Source organism: Anomalospiza imberbis, chromosome 7 (assembly GCF_031753505.1).
Source record: "Anomalospiza imberbis isolate Cuckoo-Finch-1a 21T00152 chromosome 7, ASM3175350v1, whole genome shotgun sequence".
Classification (NCBI taxonomy): domain Eukaryota; kingdom Metazoa; phylum Chordata; class Aves; order Passeriformes; family Viduidae; genus Anomalospiza; species Anomalospiza imberbis.
Window position 1 is genome coordinate 34,961,068 of NC_089687.1, and position 14,744 is coordinate 34,975,811.

Here is a 14,744-nt window from a genome sequence, read left to right on the forward strand (position 1 = left end):
TTCCCTATGTTATGAAATTTTTGCAACATCCTATATTTAAGGTTAAAACAAAAGGAAGCACAAAGTCAAAACTAAATTACAGAAAGTTCGAGACAGGCTTTTCAACATTAGAGTGAACAGGTAACAAAAAAAAAAAATTGCATCTGAAGGAATCGACATTCCTTCATTGCGTTGGATTTGAACAAAGCCCCTATTTTCCAACAGCAAAACAATTTCTGGGAACCTCTTCACTGCCATCCTACTCATGCCTGGCTAGGCTTTATTCCAGAGGAATGACACTGAACACTGGTATGAGAAAGGGTGGAAAAGCAGAGGATGGAGGGAGACTTTAAACTAGGGTCTATCAGTTTGAAAAAGGAAGGGCAAAACAAACTTCAGGCTTTTCCTGTCCTGTCTAAACAAATGGCATAAGGAAAATCACCAGCAGCCATGTCAAAAAATTCACTAAAGAGCCAACAGGGAAGGCAAAAGGAAATTTGAGTTTTGCTAATACTCTTCCTATTGATGGGAAATGGCTAAAATGCCTATGCAGACAATTGATTTTTACCCCTTTTTGGCGAGACAAAAATCTGGCTAATTTATTCCATGTTCTCACATATGTATTTAAAAAATGATAACTCTCAGCTCAAATGCCACCTTGATATATTAGCTATCTACTTTCATTTTATTCATCTTCATATTTGGTGCAGGATATGAATGTGTAATCTAAGTCATAACAAAGGTTTCTCTGTGGTAGTAAGAGGTGTCATTATCAGACATTACATGGCAGTTTATAATGCCAGTGGAATAATTTTGCATCAATGTTACAACGGGATTCTTGATAGAGAAAGATGTTATGGGAAGTAATTACTTCTCTCCCCCACCACTAGCTGTTAAACTTTAATAGCTCAGATATGATTTCAGGTTTCCTAAAAGACAGGTTCTTCATTCTGTAATTCCTATATTTTAGCAGCCTGAATAAAGCAAAACTATCTAGAACATACTCATTCTTTCATTTTAGACAACAAGCGATAAAAAAAAAATACAAAGTGGTTTATTCATGGTAGATTGAAATAAATACTAAGTTTAGATCCCAGATACCAAATCTCATCAGCCTGTCTGCTGGCTAATCCCATAAATATAGTTATTTAGACTAGGAACTGCAAATGACATATAAGAGGAGAGATAGGAAGATAAATCTAGGAAATTCTTAATGGATTATATAAAAATGAGTAAGAAATGCCCTATAATTATTCCACACTGTTGAGCTGGTTTCCTAGCTGATTTAAAGGCTTAACTGCCTCCTCTGGAGAAATAAGAAGAGCCAATTATTGGTGTATATATACATGTTTTAATAGCCCACTCACTGTGGCTCCCAGCCTGTGCTATGGACTTGCATTTCTGCTTCTGTTGTCCCATCAGCACAGTATGGCAGGAGCAAAGTGAAGGATCTTTGCAGTGTTGCATCTATGAAGGTTGATAATCCTTTTTTTAGGAAAGCATCTGCCCAAAACCAACTTGGCTTCATTCATTTTTGTATCTGAAGACACCAGAGTCGCCTGTAGAAATAACACAAGTTAATATTTGCCTCACTGCACATGGAAATTCCTGACAAACATTTTTGCTTGTTTGTTTTTTTTTTTTCTTTGTTTAAAGACATTTAAGTTGGTACATTATCAGTCTGGATGTGAATTTAAAATGCTTTCTTTATCATCTGGGGCAGAATAATGTGTTTTGAACTGGTCCAGTTACCAAAGCCTGACCTGCAGAAATGAGCCCTGTAGCACTCACTGCATTTTTGCTCCCCCTTGGTGGCCCTAGCTGTGCACGTCTGCACTACTCATCCTGCGGAATGACTGGAAAAAAAAAATCTGATTAAGCATTAAAAAAGGGGGACTGGCGTTAAGGGCACGAGGGGGCAGTGGCAGCAAAGCAAACCAGAGTTTTCTTCTGTCATCTTTAAAATGGCCAAGAAATTACTACTACAAATAATAATAATTTTAAATGCCAGTTAAAAATCAGTAGGCAGTCCTGGTTTGAGAAGATGACAAAAAGAAGCATAAGAAATGGAAAAGTAAGATGTTTTTAAAATCCATGTGGCAAGGATAGTGTTCTAAGCAGACTTTGCACAGACTTCTTTCTTTGTAGTGGGGAAAAAATATCAAATTTAGGGGGATAACCATGATTAAAGAGGTTGGGGTTTTTTTGTTGTAGTTTGGGGTTTTTGGTTGGGTTTTTGTTTAGTTGGTTGGGGGATTTTTGTGTTGCAGGGCAGCCTAAAGAATGAAGCCAGAGAGAGGAGTCCTATTGCCAGGAACTGCCAATCTTTTAAAGTTTTTGTCTTTGGGCAATGTGGGTCTTTGAGATTCTTTGAAAGCATTTGCTGGAAGTCATCATTAAAACAGATCATCAGAAGCAGAAAGAAGTAAATAATTCTAAGGACCTCTATAATAATAAAGGCATAAAAAGCTAACTAACATATTTCGCAGCTTTGCTGACAGCAGGAGTCCATCAGCTGGAAACTGAGAAAGGGAAGCTTCTGATGGCTCATCAGGGATCTGGAGGCTGCCTCTGGATGAGGCAGTCTCACCAGCATGAGACTGCTACAAAAAAAGACAAAAAACCCTCCGAAGGGAGGGACACTTTTTTTTTTTTTCAGAGGAGATGGGAAAATACTGCAAGTCGTGGTGAGACAGTTCACTTGAAGGAGTCACTTCTGTCAGCTGGTGTTTAGCTCAACTTCTCCTTCTGTCTCCTGGAGAAAGGCATGATTAGCAAGGGCACAAGAGCATGTCAGTCTAGAAGGCCCCAAATATGTGTCAAGTCTGAACTTAGAAACATGAATATAATACCCATAATATACTGCAGTCCATATTATTACTGAGCAGCTAAACCCAGCCCAGGAGGCCCAAAGCTGGAGTCTAGGAGCATGTTTGGCTGCTTTCTTCTAGGCACTAGATGTCAGTGTTTTACCTACATTTACAGAAATTTCTAGTCATTGGGAATGCAGAAGTAACAACAAATAAATAAATATATAAATAAATAAACAATGTAAAGCATCTGCAGTACCAAAGTCCAACCTCTCCTTCTCTCAGGTGCCCAAAAGGAAGTCGACTTTCCCTTCTCCCCAGTTTGTTTATGCCCAGAAACATTAGTTTAAGGAAGAGCTGAATCAAACACATGCATGATACCACAAATACCTTGAGATATACATATGTTATATACATATATTTTATATAATATAAAAGATTCCTGTGTTTGCTAAGAGCTGCAAACAGATCTGGCCAAGAAGTTTTAATATTCAGAAGGAAACACACCCATTTCTTTGAAACCTCTTTTTCTACACTGTATAACACACATTTCATCCTGAAAAAGAAACTGGGAAAATGTTGGGGGGTTTTAGCTATTAGAAAAAGCCTCATAATTTTGTCAGAAGCAATTTTACTGAGTTCTTAAACATATTTACAACATGAAATAAAGATGGTATCTTCAACATTTGGTTCATGTCATATCTCCTTTAGGTTTGAATTAGAAAAAATCAAAAATGTCTCAAATCAAGCTATTAAGAAAAATTGTACCCAGGGTTGTTGTATTCCACGGTCATCTCAATATCAGACTAACAGTAAGTTACACAGTTCAAAATACAGTCCTACCCCTACTCCTTGTGCATGCAGTCTCTGTGCACAAATCACTTCTAAAAAATATCATTTACAGTAGCACAAACACAGTTTAAATTAGCCCATGCAAACTCCTGAGACAGCAATAACTGCAGGGATTAGGAGCTCCCCTTGGCTTCCCGGTGGTCCTGTCTCTGATGTACCACATTCCTGCTCCTCTTCCCTCTTTGCTCCCATTCTTTCCCCAACACAGGGATGAAGGAGAGGATCCTCTCAACTCCCTCTTTGACTCCCACAGGTGCTCCATGCTGGACAACCACAGCATGTTTTCTTTTGCCCTTCAGAGTGCTCATACATCAGAAAAAGTGAAGCAACTAAAACAACCAACCAACATAGGGAAAGATGAACACCTGCAAACTTTAAGTGCAGTTTTTGTGATGACTTTTGTCCATCGCTTTACATATATGCTCTATCTCACTTTGCATATGTTAATTGAATGAGAAATTGTGCTCCACAAAATAAGTAAATCCTCTTTTTTTTCTTTCTCCAGTCTGCCTACACATTACAACCAATAAAGAATTCCAAGTATGAGGTGGTATCTGTACCCAACAGCAGCCTATGGGTCTTGGAGCAAAGGTAGGGGGTGTCTTTGCTATGCAAATGTCAGTGTTAATCTTATGTCATGTCACTGTTCATTACAAAGATCACAAAGATTCCAAGCAAGTCTGGAAAACTAGAGAACTTCACTAAAAGGAAGGGGATACACTCTTAATTTAAATAAAATCTAAGGCTAAGCTGCCCTCTAGAAGAATAAATCAAGGACCTTTGCACTTCAAATAATAACACAGCCAAATACAATGGTACATTTATGCCTTATTTTCAGACAAAGCCTGGGCAAAATACAAAAAAAAAAAAAAAAATTCTGGTCCATTTCCTGAAGGGGAAAAAAAAACAAAAACCTATCAGTGACCATCTAATGATCCATCATATCCCATATGCTGAAAAGTCGTTAGTGTTGCCTCAGCCTGAAGAATGTGTGTTGAATCAGTGTGGTGTGAACGAGTCAAAGCAAATCTAATCGCTGTGGGGTACATTACATCCCAACACGTGCTGAGGAAGACTGGCATCTGCTACTCACGATTAGCAGGGAGGTTTTCAGGGAGGAATGCATCTGTCAGGCAGACCCAGGACCAACAGGATGGCACACAAGCAAGGAAACAGGAATTTCCTCCCTTTTTAACATGAAGCACAGCTTTTTATTTAAACACCTTCTCACACACTGAACTGGTTTCTCCAGAGAAATAGGTGGAAAGCAGAGTGCTTTCAGAGCCCAGTGTCCCACTGTCACAGCAGGTGACTGGCGATCTTTCCCAGATCTCTTTTGTTCTGCTGCTTTAACAGTGGCTCAGAGGGTCACTGTTAATATAAGTTTGAAGGAAAGATAACACAAATTGATATTTCAACCGTTGATTGGCTGGAAGCAATAAATCATACAATCAATTATAAAATAAATTTAAAGCACAGGACAAAGCATCAATTTGTTGTGGTGAAATCCAATCTCTGTTGAAAAGCCAAGTCAGCTTACTGGGAGAGAAAGGAGAGCCAGAAGACAGGCACTGCAAGAGTCCAACAATCCACAAGTTTATTTTTAAACTGTGTCAGGAGCACTTGTCAGCACCTGGTATGTGGCTTGCCAAGGCCACTGCTCCCGATGACATCAAAAAATGTCCCATCAGAACAAAGTGGTGCTGAAGGAAAACTGTGACTGTGGCAGCCTTTCACTCCAAAGCAGAAGCACCCAAACCTGTCAAGACTTGTCACTGAGACATCAGCCATGAACTTTTGGTTTGCAGCTGCTGCTACCAGGCACAGCAGAATGGATTTGTGTACTGCAGGCTATTCACTCCTCAAACTTCTCCTTATAGTCAGTCTAGTTTGGATAGGATGCAACTGATGGAGAGCCCTCAGACATCCCACTGTTGTCTAAAGACATTGTTCATAAAACAGTCTCCTTGTTTGGAGACCACAAAGGCATAGAAGAAGTATGAGCTGGCAATGCCTCTGTAAGAGAAGCAGACAGAAATCAGTATTGCCCTGTGCAATTCAAGGTAAAAACACAGGTAGATCAGCCTGAGGGTTTTACTCGCTCCTTTTTAAAGCTGTTCATGATTCAACTACAGTCTCCAACAAATAGAAAATATTTGCCTTCTTTCCTGGTCCCAGGAAACCAGTGACAGAACAATTACTGATACTCAAAGGGCTGATTCTCAATCACTCCATATAAAGCCATTCACAGGTGTCATTTCAGCCAACTGACATGTATTTGCTAGTGTTTTACCTTTATATTTTAGCTTTAAAGGTTCTTCCCATTTCTATCACATTCAACAGCATCTCTCTTTGTGGCAGAACTTCAGAAAGGGGTCACTGAGCCACTGAGCCACACCTAAATAACACTGGATGAGCAGCCAGTTTTTCGTCTGCACAGCAGCAAAAGAAATAAATCTTCCTGTCATTAAACCTGAAGAACGTCCCACCAATGACACCAAGAAGGCAGCAGAGGTAAAGGATGCTGAGCCAGGAATAGCTGGGGTGGGCTTCAAATGGGGTGGGAATGGGACAGTTTACAAGTCTGAGGTAAAAGGCAGTACTTGTAAAGTTTTTTATTTGCTTTATATTCAAACACAAATTGACTGCAAGAGTCTGAGATTCTGGTACTGTTTGGACTGGGGGAATTTCTTTTCATTCCTTTTCCCCTCTCCTACTACTAGACCTTCAAACATTCATGGGATCATCTAAATTTTAAGACTTCTTGAACATAAAAAATTTTATGCTGAAGCAGTTCTTGATTTGAGCAAATTTTCAACCATTTGAACGAGACAAAATGAAGATGCAGACACAGAAGTCTGTCTAGGATTTGGAGCAATATCCTTGTCCCATGTTCACAACTGTATGTCCAAAGCAGCCCAGGAACCCAGCCCTAAAGCTCCCCTCCCTGGGAAGGATTAAAACCAACTCCTTAGAGCATCATACTGTCATCCATGAATTCCCTAACAACTAACATTTGTCAGCTCTAAGAGAGTCATGGAGTTTTTCACTTCCTACATCCCTGGCACTCAAAAATTCAGAGAGCAAATTCACCATGTTCTAGGTTTTCCATCTGCATCTGTAACTCTTCTGAGGAATGGGGAGCAGTCTTTGGTGCATTTTAGTGTCTGGGGCAAGTAATTTGCTAATAGCCCTTGGAGCTACACATCAGCCTCCTACACTGAAGGCAAATGTTTTTGGGTTTCTGACAGAGTTTTGTCAGACTATGTAGTGAACTACAATCAACTCTGAAGAAAACAGAATGGATAATTTCATGCCCCATTAAACTCATAATTTCTTTCTGCATTTCTGGACTTGGACTACATTGTTCCTATCCCTGCTCAGCCTTCCATTGCCTTGCACCCAGTACTGTAGGGCAGAGTTAATTAAATACGAACATTCTCCTCATCAAAGCACTGACTAAGGTGTGCCAATTGCTGTCTCCTCAGATGCCATAAAGGCACCATTAAGTTATCTAAACACTTCCAGGAAGTGTTGCAACACACCCCAAATCGCAGCAGTGGGAACAGACACTCAGGGTGCTCATATCCCCAAGCTCCCAGTCCTCCTGGAAGCCTTGCTAGTGTGTCTCTGTAAAATCTGGTTTGGGGTCAGTCCCCTCAACAGCATCAGGCCACACCACACAATTTCTGCCCACCTTTGAGGCTGACAAGACACAGAAGAGAAGTCTGTATCCCCACAGCATAAGACCTTGTACCAGATAAGGAGATGTTTCCTCTTTCACCTGGAGGCTGCACCTTCTGAGCAGGCTGCCAGGAAAAGTGAGGTCTGTATCAGCTCATCCACTTCTACTGAAGGGATACAGTGGGAGGACAAAAATTCGGGAGCTGAAGGACACACATTTCAGAGGATCATACAGAAAAAAAGAGACAGAAAGGCTTAAGTCACAGCCACAGAAAGGTCCCCCAGCTTAAAACTCACACAAACAACTAAGAATAAATAGCCTCACCTGCTCCTTTTATCCACACAGGACATTTCCCATCAGGTAATTTTCAAATCACTTTCACATACAACCAGCTCCCAATCAGGAGTCCTGGCCTTCCCTCTTCTCCTACCAGAGGTCTCACATCATCTAAGAACCACAAGATCATTTAGTTTGGGAGAGACCCTTGAGATCACTGAGCCCAGCTCTGCCAGGTCCACCACTAAACCAGGTCTTCAAGGGCCACATCCACACATCTTGTTGCGTGGCATATCAGCAAGGACCATGTGAAGCCTCCTGAAGCATCACTGGGTTCCTTGTTTCACCCTGGGGAGAACAACACTTCAGGAGATTTAATGGGGAACAGAAAGTACCTCTGGTAGTGTAGGAAAAATACTATTAAAAGAGAAGGCCAAAAGAAGAAACCCTTGAGAACGTAATTTGCTGAGATGGCAGATTTGATGAGCAGTAAACCCAGCTTCTTCAGCATGACAAGTTTCAGTAGGAGGGGTGTCAGCCCTGCTTTGGGCTCCCAGAAACTCTCCAGCAGTACTGTAAGGGGCTCAGGAGCACTCCTGGCAGGAGGATGTGGTTTTTTCAAATACCTGGAAGGGAAGGAAGCTGTAACCCATTTAATTCACATAAGCAGCTCTTTTAGCCTCCTTGGTCTTTTAGCCAGGGCTGCCTCTCCAGCAGGGGACTGCACCTGAGTAACTTCTCAATGCTTACTGGGAAATGCCACAGAAAATTTAAGGTCTTATTCCCAGGAAAATGAACCCATCCCTTCTGTTTGCAAGAAAAATGTGCAGTGAAGGGTGTTTCCATAAACCTTCTGCATTGCTACTGAGCCAGTGAATGCCAGGAAATTTTACCAGCCTTTGGCCCTGAGCACACATTTGGATCCCAAATTAGCCACAAATCTCCTCTGGTCCCAGTTTGCACTCAGGTCCATTTGACAACAGGAGTAAGTAAGATTTCTGAGCGGGTTTCCAGTTTCTCCCACAGTTTCTCCTTTCACCTCATATGAACACCTTAAAACATATTTCTGAGCATGTTTATAAGAACAAACACTACATGTCCTGAGAGCAAAAACAATTCCTAGGATTTTCTGTTTGATAATGATGGCAACAGCTCCCCTGACTAAAGGCAGATGCTGATTTTTATGCTACTTCATGCCAATCTCAATCTTCTTCTACCCCTTGTGTCCAGGGGCACGTTAAGTGTGTGTTCACAGACTTGGGAACCACATCATGGTGCTTTCCCCTGCCACTTACCATTCAGCCAGCTTTTAGATGAAAATATTAATCAAAAAGTGCATCCTCAGTGTAGTCATGTATTTTCACACCTGAACAGCAAGTATCAATTCTGAAAGTTGGTTCATGTCTCCTTTTCATTTCCAGGGGTGATTTTCCAGTTCTTCCAGGATGTCTTTCCCACCCTCCTGGAGCTGCATGTGTAAGCTTGCCTGTCTCATCTCCTTTGGTTCAACCAGAATTTCATGTCCAAACCTTGACAGTCAAATTGAAAACCTTGTGTCCTCTTCCCTCTCCCAAAGTCAACATGGCCCATGAAACCTCACAGAAGGAGCAACTGGGAATAACATTGTTCTTTGAGAGCCCCTCCCTCCTTCTAAAATGGACAATCTATTTTGTCAGAATTTGAGAACAAATTTTCTTGTCTTTTCCAAAGAAATTTTGGACAAAATTTCAGCCTTTTCCCTCCAAGAACATGGACACTCTTTGTAGGTAACAAATATATCAACTTCTAGCAGGCAACCATATAAATTATTATTGTAGCAGCATCCCATACATCCCTTGTAATAGGGGCTCTCAAACAGCCTTTGTTTCTTACATCATTCCACACCATCTGACATAAGAGTAATTCCTGATGCTATTTTTAGTAAACTAATCTGTGTTCGGAGGCAATTTTCCCCCTCAAATATTTCTGGGTGTTTGATAACCAGCACAGTCCCCACAAGCTGATCATTTGTCAGCCTTCACCAGAGAAGGTCACTTATGGCTATTTCAGCACCTCCCAGTCCTTACCTCTCATGAAGAAATGACGGGCATTATTGAACTTCAGTAAATAAGTTGGCATTAAGTTTCCAAGACAAATAGTTCCAGAATATTGGTTTCATATTAGGTCACAGGGAAGAAATGACATTTGGTTGGACTTAGGGGCATGCTGAGGTGCCAAGTAGCAGGACAAGCCTGTGAGAAACCATGTTCTCCTGGACCCATGGCAGAAAGAGCCATCGAGTCCATCTGCCAGGGTCTTTGTCACACCACTAGGAATCATGTCTTGGAATAAGTTTTGTTTTCTCTAAGCACTACAGCTCAGAGAAATTCAGGAATTCAGCATTACCTGGTTTACAGCAAGGAAATGGGGCATGTCTGGATTGGGTCCATATTTGTACTCCCAGCCAAAGCATGCCACACTCTTAGAGCAGAATTTCTTGCTCCACATCACTTGCTTGTCAAAAAGCACTAGGAAAGTTCCCAAAAATGTTGGCTGTGGCATCTACAAACCTCTGTCCTTCAGGATCAGAGCTTCTTCCTCGGGCCATTACGTGGCACTAACTCCCAGGAATGTGATGTCACATTGCTACCCAGACCTTTAGAGCTACTTTGAGACCTATCTAGTCCTGGAGAGACAGAATCCAGATGGAGGATTTGGAGGCATCTGTAGCAAAACTGACACAGAAGGACAGCTGCTGTGGGCCTGCCCCAGCCCAGATGGGATGGACATGGCATACAGCACATTCTGGCCTGCACCCACAGCTCTGGCATCTCATCTTAAAAAGCAATCAATCATTTAAAGCTCTGCAAAGCTCCTGCCACTGTACTTCAGGCACTCACAGTAGCTGGGAAAAGCTCCTAAATTATAGCTCAGCTGCCTCAGAATGATGGCATAACCCACCTTGATTTACAGCCCTGGAGCAAACCTGAAAGGTGTGATATTCTTGCAGTCCTTCAAACCCCACCATTAGAGTCTCCAACCTATTTATCCTCTGAGTTTGTCTAGCAACTGGAAGAGGTACTTGGACTATTTCTGAGCATTATTTCATGTGGTGCAAGAGAAATTTGCCCTGTAGCTATAATCAGATTACTTCCTGACAAGGACCCTGTGTAATACCTCTATAGCACTTGCTGTTATTCCTACAAAATGCCCATTTCACTTATTTTCCCTTCATCCAGAAAAATGGATCATTTAAAATATCCATGTTTAACTCATATACATTTTTTTTTCAGGATTTTAATAGGATTTGTCATCATCTGTAAAGCACCATGAAATGTAATATTCTCCACAGAACAGGGTGTGAAATTTGTCTACCTTATCAGAAATTTGTGTACAACTTGCTTCTTGGATTAAGTGCTTGACTCACTGAATGCCTTCTTCTCACACTAAGTGTATCCAATTGGCATGTTAGGAAATACATGGTTCTTTTTTCTTGTTCTAATGGTAGTCATAGCCTCAGAAGGGATGCATGACATTTTATTGTGCATGCATATGTTTATACTTAATTGCTGGAGCTTGAGGAAGAACATTATGTCTAATTCCCTGCCTGAGTGGCTTTATTGCACTTGAGGCACAAGTACACAGCTACAATACCAAGACATCTAGAAGCCTTGAATACAGCTCAAGATCCTGAAGATGCACAAACCAGGGGGAGAAATGGTCCGTGATCTAGGATTTCATGAACAAAGGAAAAATAAGGACAGTGACTGTTACAGACTAGGAGTTCCATATCAGCATCTGTGACCAGGAGCAATGTCAGAGCACCAGTGACCTGTAAAAAGCAGATTTCCTCTACCCAGAAGATCCCCAACTGCAGCACACTGGTTTATTTCTAGTTTGGGGCTTGCTCTTCTTCTGAAAAAGCAACTTCCAGGAAAAAAAAAAAAAAGAAAAAAAAAAGAAGAAAAAAAGGAAAAAAAACCCAAAAATCCTCAAACCCAAAGTGTGTTCTAATGATTGTCCCAGACTATAATTTAGTCTTGTGCCTGCAAGTTTCAGGTTTTGTTCAGGTGCATAATGGTGTGGTGGAATGCTTCCCAGCAGTCCCCCAAAAACATTCTCCATAATAACAGAGAGATCATTTATTGGAGAGAATGAGCAGATTCTTGCATAATCCTCTTTTGTATGAGAAATCTCAAGGATATGAAAGCAGCAATTATTCTCACCTTGGCTAATGCAATTAAGAAATTCTGAAGCACTGAGAAAACTGTGGAGTAATTAGACTTTGAACACCACCTAGCTATGAATTGTCATTTGCCAGCGAGCTATAGTTAGATCAAATGAAATTGGAGATGAGGGGAATGATCTGAAAGCAGTCAGAGGCAGTGGGGCAGGGTTTTCCCTGCAGTTTGTTACAGAGCTGCATCTGAGCCCTGCCAACCATGACCATGAGTTATAAGCACTCAGCCAGTTTTTAGAGCACTAATCAGGTATTTTTTGCTAACTTCGGCAGAAAGATTACATTATTTTAGTGATAACTGCAGAACTAATTCTACTCCCAGTCCAAAGTTAAAATGTGTTGGGTAATAGGAAAAGTGCTGCTTAACTTAAATCTCATGCTGACTGCAGCTTTTGTCAAAGAGGAGGCTGGTTCTAACAAGAGGATCAAAATTTGAACAATTTGCCTTTGACATGAGGTAGAAGAAGCCCTTGCAAGATTACTGCAGCTTAAATGTCATCATTAAGAAATGAAGCAGTTCTTGGATAAGTGCTGCATTGACTTTAAGGCAAAGGTATGGACTGCAGAAGAGCACATGTCCAGAAAACAGGACCCAGGAGAAGAGAGTGGAAGATCAGAGCAGAGGAAGAGGAGACAATATAGAAATCACTTCTATTGACAGGAAAGAAATTGTTCCTTTAAGATGCTCATGAATGGTGGAAGTATCCAGAGGTTTAAGCTTAGATCAAGGAGATTGATGATTATGAGAGTGAGAAAAACCAGGTGGCTGGGGAGGTTGAGGAGCCTTCTTTGGACCCATCCCTGGTAGATGTTTGATCTGACAGATGTTGCCTCAGCAGAGAGGGAGTGGGTGACCCCTGAGAAGGCTGTGATTTTGGCATCCTATTTCTTGTGAGCATGATACCCCTGAATACTCTGAGATTTTTGTTGTTTCTCCTGACACTGCCCAGAGTAAATCCAACCACCTTGCACTGAACCTAGCAAAGAGGACAGGGCACTACAGGGGTGACCTAATTGTGGCCTTCCAGTCCCTGAAGTGAACTTACAAGAAAAATGGGGCAAGACTAGCTACAAGAGCCTGCAGTGCCAGGACAAGGGGGAATGGCTTCAAATTGAAAAAGAGTAGGTTGAAATTAGATATGAGGGAAAAATTGTTTACTATGAAGGCAGTGAGGCAGAGGCTGCCCAGGGAAGTTGTGGATGCCACATCCCTGAAAGTGTCCAGCCCAGGCTGGTCAAGGCTTGGAGCAATTTGATCTTGTGGAAGGTGTCCATGCCCATGGCAGAGGGGTGGAACAAGACAATATTCGAGGTATCTTCCAGCCCAAACTAATATTTTTTTTTCCCTGTGATTCTGACTGGTCAGATATTAACAGGGTCCTAACAAAGAAGATGCAAGCAGCAGGGTGATGGAAGTAACAGGTTCATGTTTTATTCCTGTACCCAGACCTCTCCTGGCCTGCTGTGACTCAAAATGGATTTTATAGAGTCACAGAATTATGTGGGTTGGAAGTCACCTTAAAGATCATCTTGTTCCAACCCCCTGCCATGGGCAGGGACACCTTCCTCTAGACCAGGTTCCTCCAAACCCCATCCAGCCTTCAGTGACTCCTGCACTCAAGCAGTCTGAGAAGCTCAACTCTTTCTTCTTACTATTAAGTTTCCCATCACTTACTCCTCCTATCACACAGTCAAGCCTTCTCGGGGGATAAAGCATGGGAATAAAACTCTCGCCACGCTTCAAGCCCTTTGAAAAAGAATTTATATCCACAGTGTGAAACAAACAGTATTTCAAAATAATTTTGGAAAGACAATTCAGTGAAAATCCAGATGAGTCCTGTCTTTCAGTTGGCTTAGCTATACTCGATTGCTTTTGCTATAGCGTGGATGCAATTTCAGATTTCGCTGGGGAGGTTCACAAATACAAAGCTCCCTGTGCCAGGCTGCTCAGCACAGCCCCTGAAAGGATACCCTGTCCCTGTCCAGATGTTGCTCCTGTTGGCTCAGGATAGCTGTCTTTCCACATGCTCCAAGGTCTACCAGCATGGACAACTTGATCCTGTGCTAACCCCAAGTTTCTTTGGAATGGAAACTTTTTTGTGCATGGAGAACCCAAAGTGTGGGGATATCACTCCATGCAGATCCCCCGCCCTGAGAGCTGCTGACACTGGGCTCCTTTCCCAGCTTCCCCAGGATCTTGGTGGTAACTCAACTTGTGAAGAACATTCCTTCATCACTAGCAAGAGAGACCCAAGAGGTCTGCAACTTTGTCCTGGATAATCTCCCTCCTTATTAACAGCAGACTGACACAGACATCGATCCACCCGTAGTTACATGGGTAAACTGTTTAATTTACAGCAAGGGATTTATCTGGGAAAGAAGGAAAATAATGTCATGCCTCATTGGGTTTCTGTGATCCCATTACACCAATGGATGATTTTTCCTTTATATCAGTCAAATATGAAGCAGGAGCTGGGGAGAAGAGAAGGGAGTGAACTCCTGCCTGGGAAAGGATGGAGGATCTGACCCAAGCTTAGTTTCAGTGCTAAGTATCTTCTTCCTTTTCCCAGAAATCTGAGGATCTACAGATAATAGTCACCACAGCTGACAAACCTGTAGCATCCAAGCAAAAAAAGGACCTCTCAAGCACCTCCTCGTTCCTGCTCCCTGAGAGTGAGGGCTCCAACACTTCCAGGGGGTCCCCTGCCACCTTCACAAAGCCACACGTGGGTGGGCAGGAACAGAGCAGCGTGGAAGACAAAGGAAAGGCACTTCAGTAGCCTGAGGACTACCCACCTGCTCAAGCATCAAAGGCATGCTGCAGAGGGGAGGTGTGAGAGCTTTTCACAGGAGAGGCTGTCAAGATCTTTTTATAGATGGCAGGCGGCACAGAGAGCTGTGAGAGGGCTTGTCCTCCCGGGCA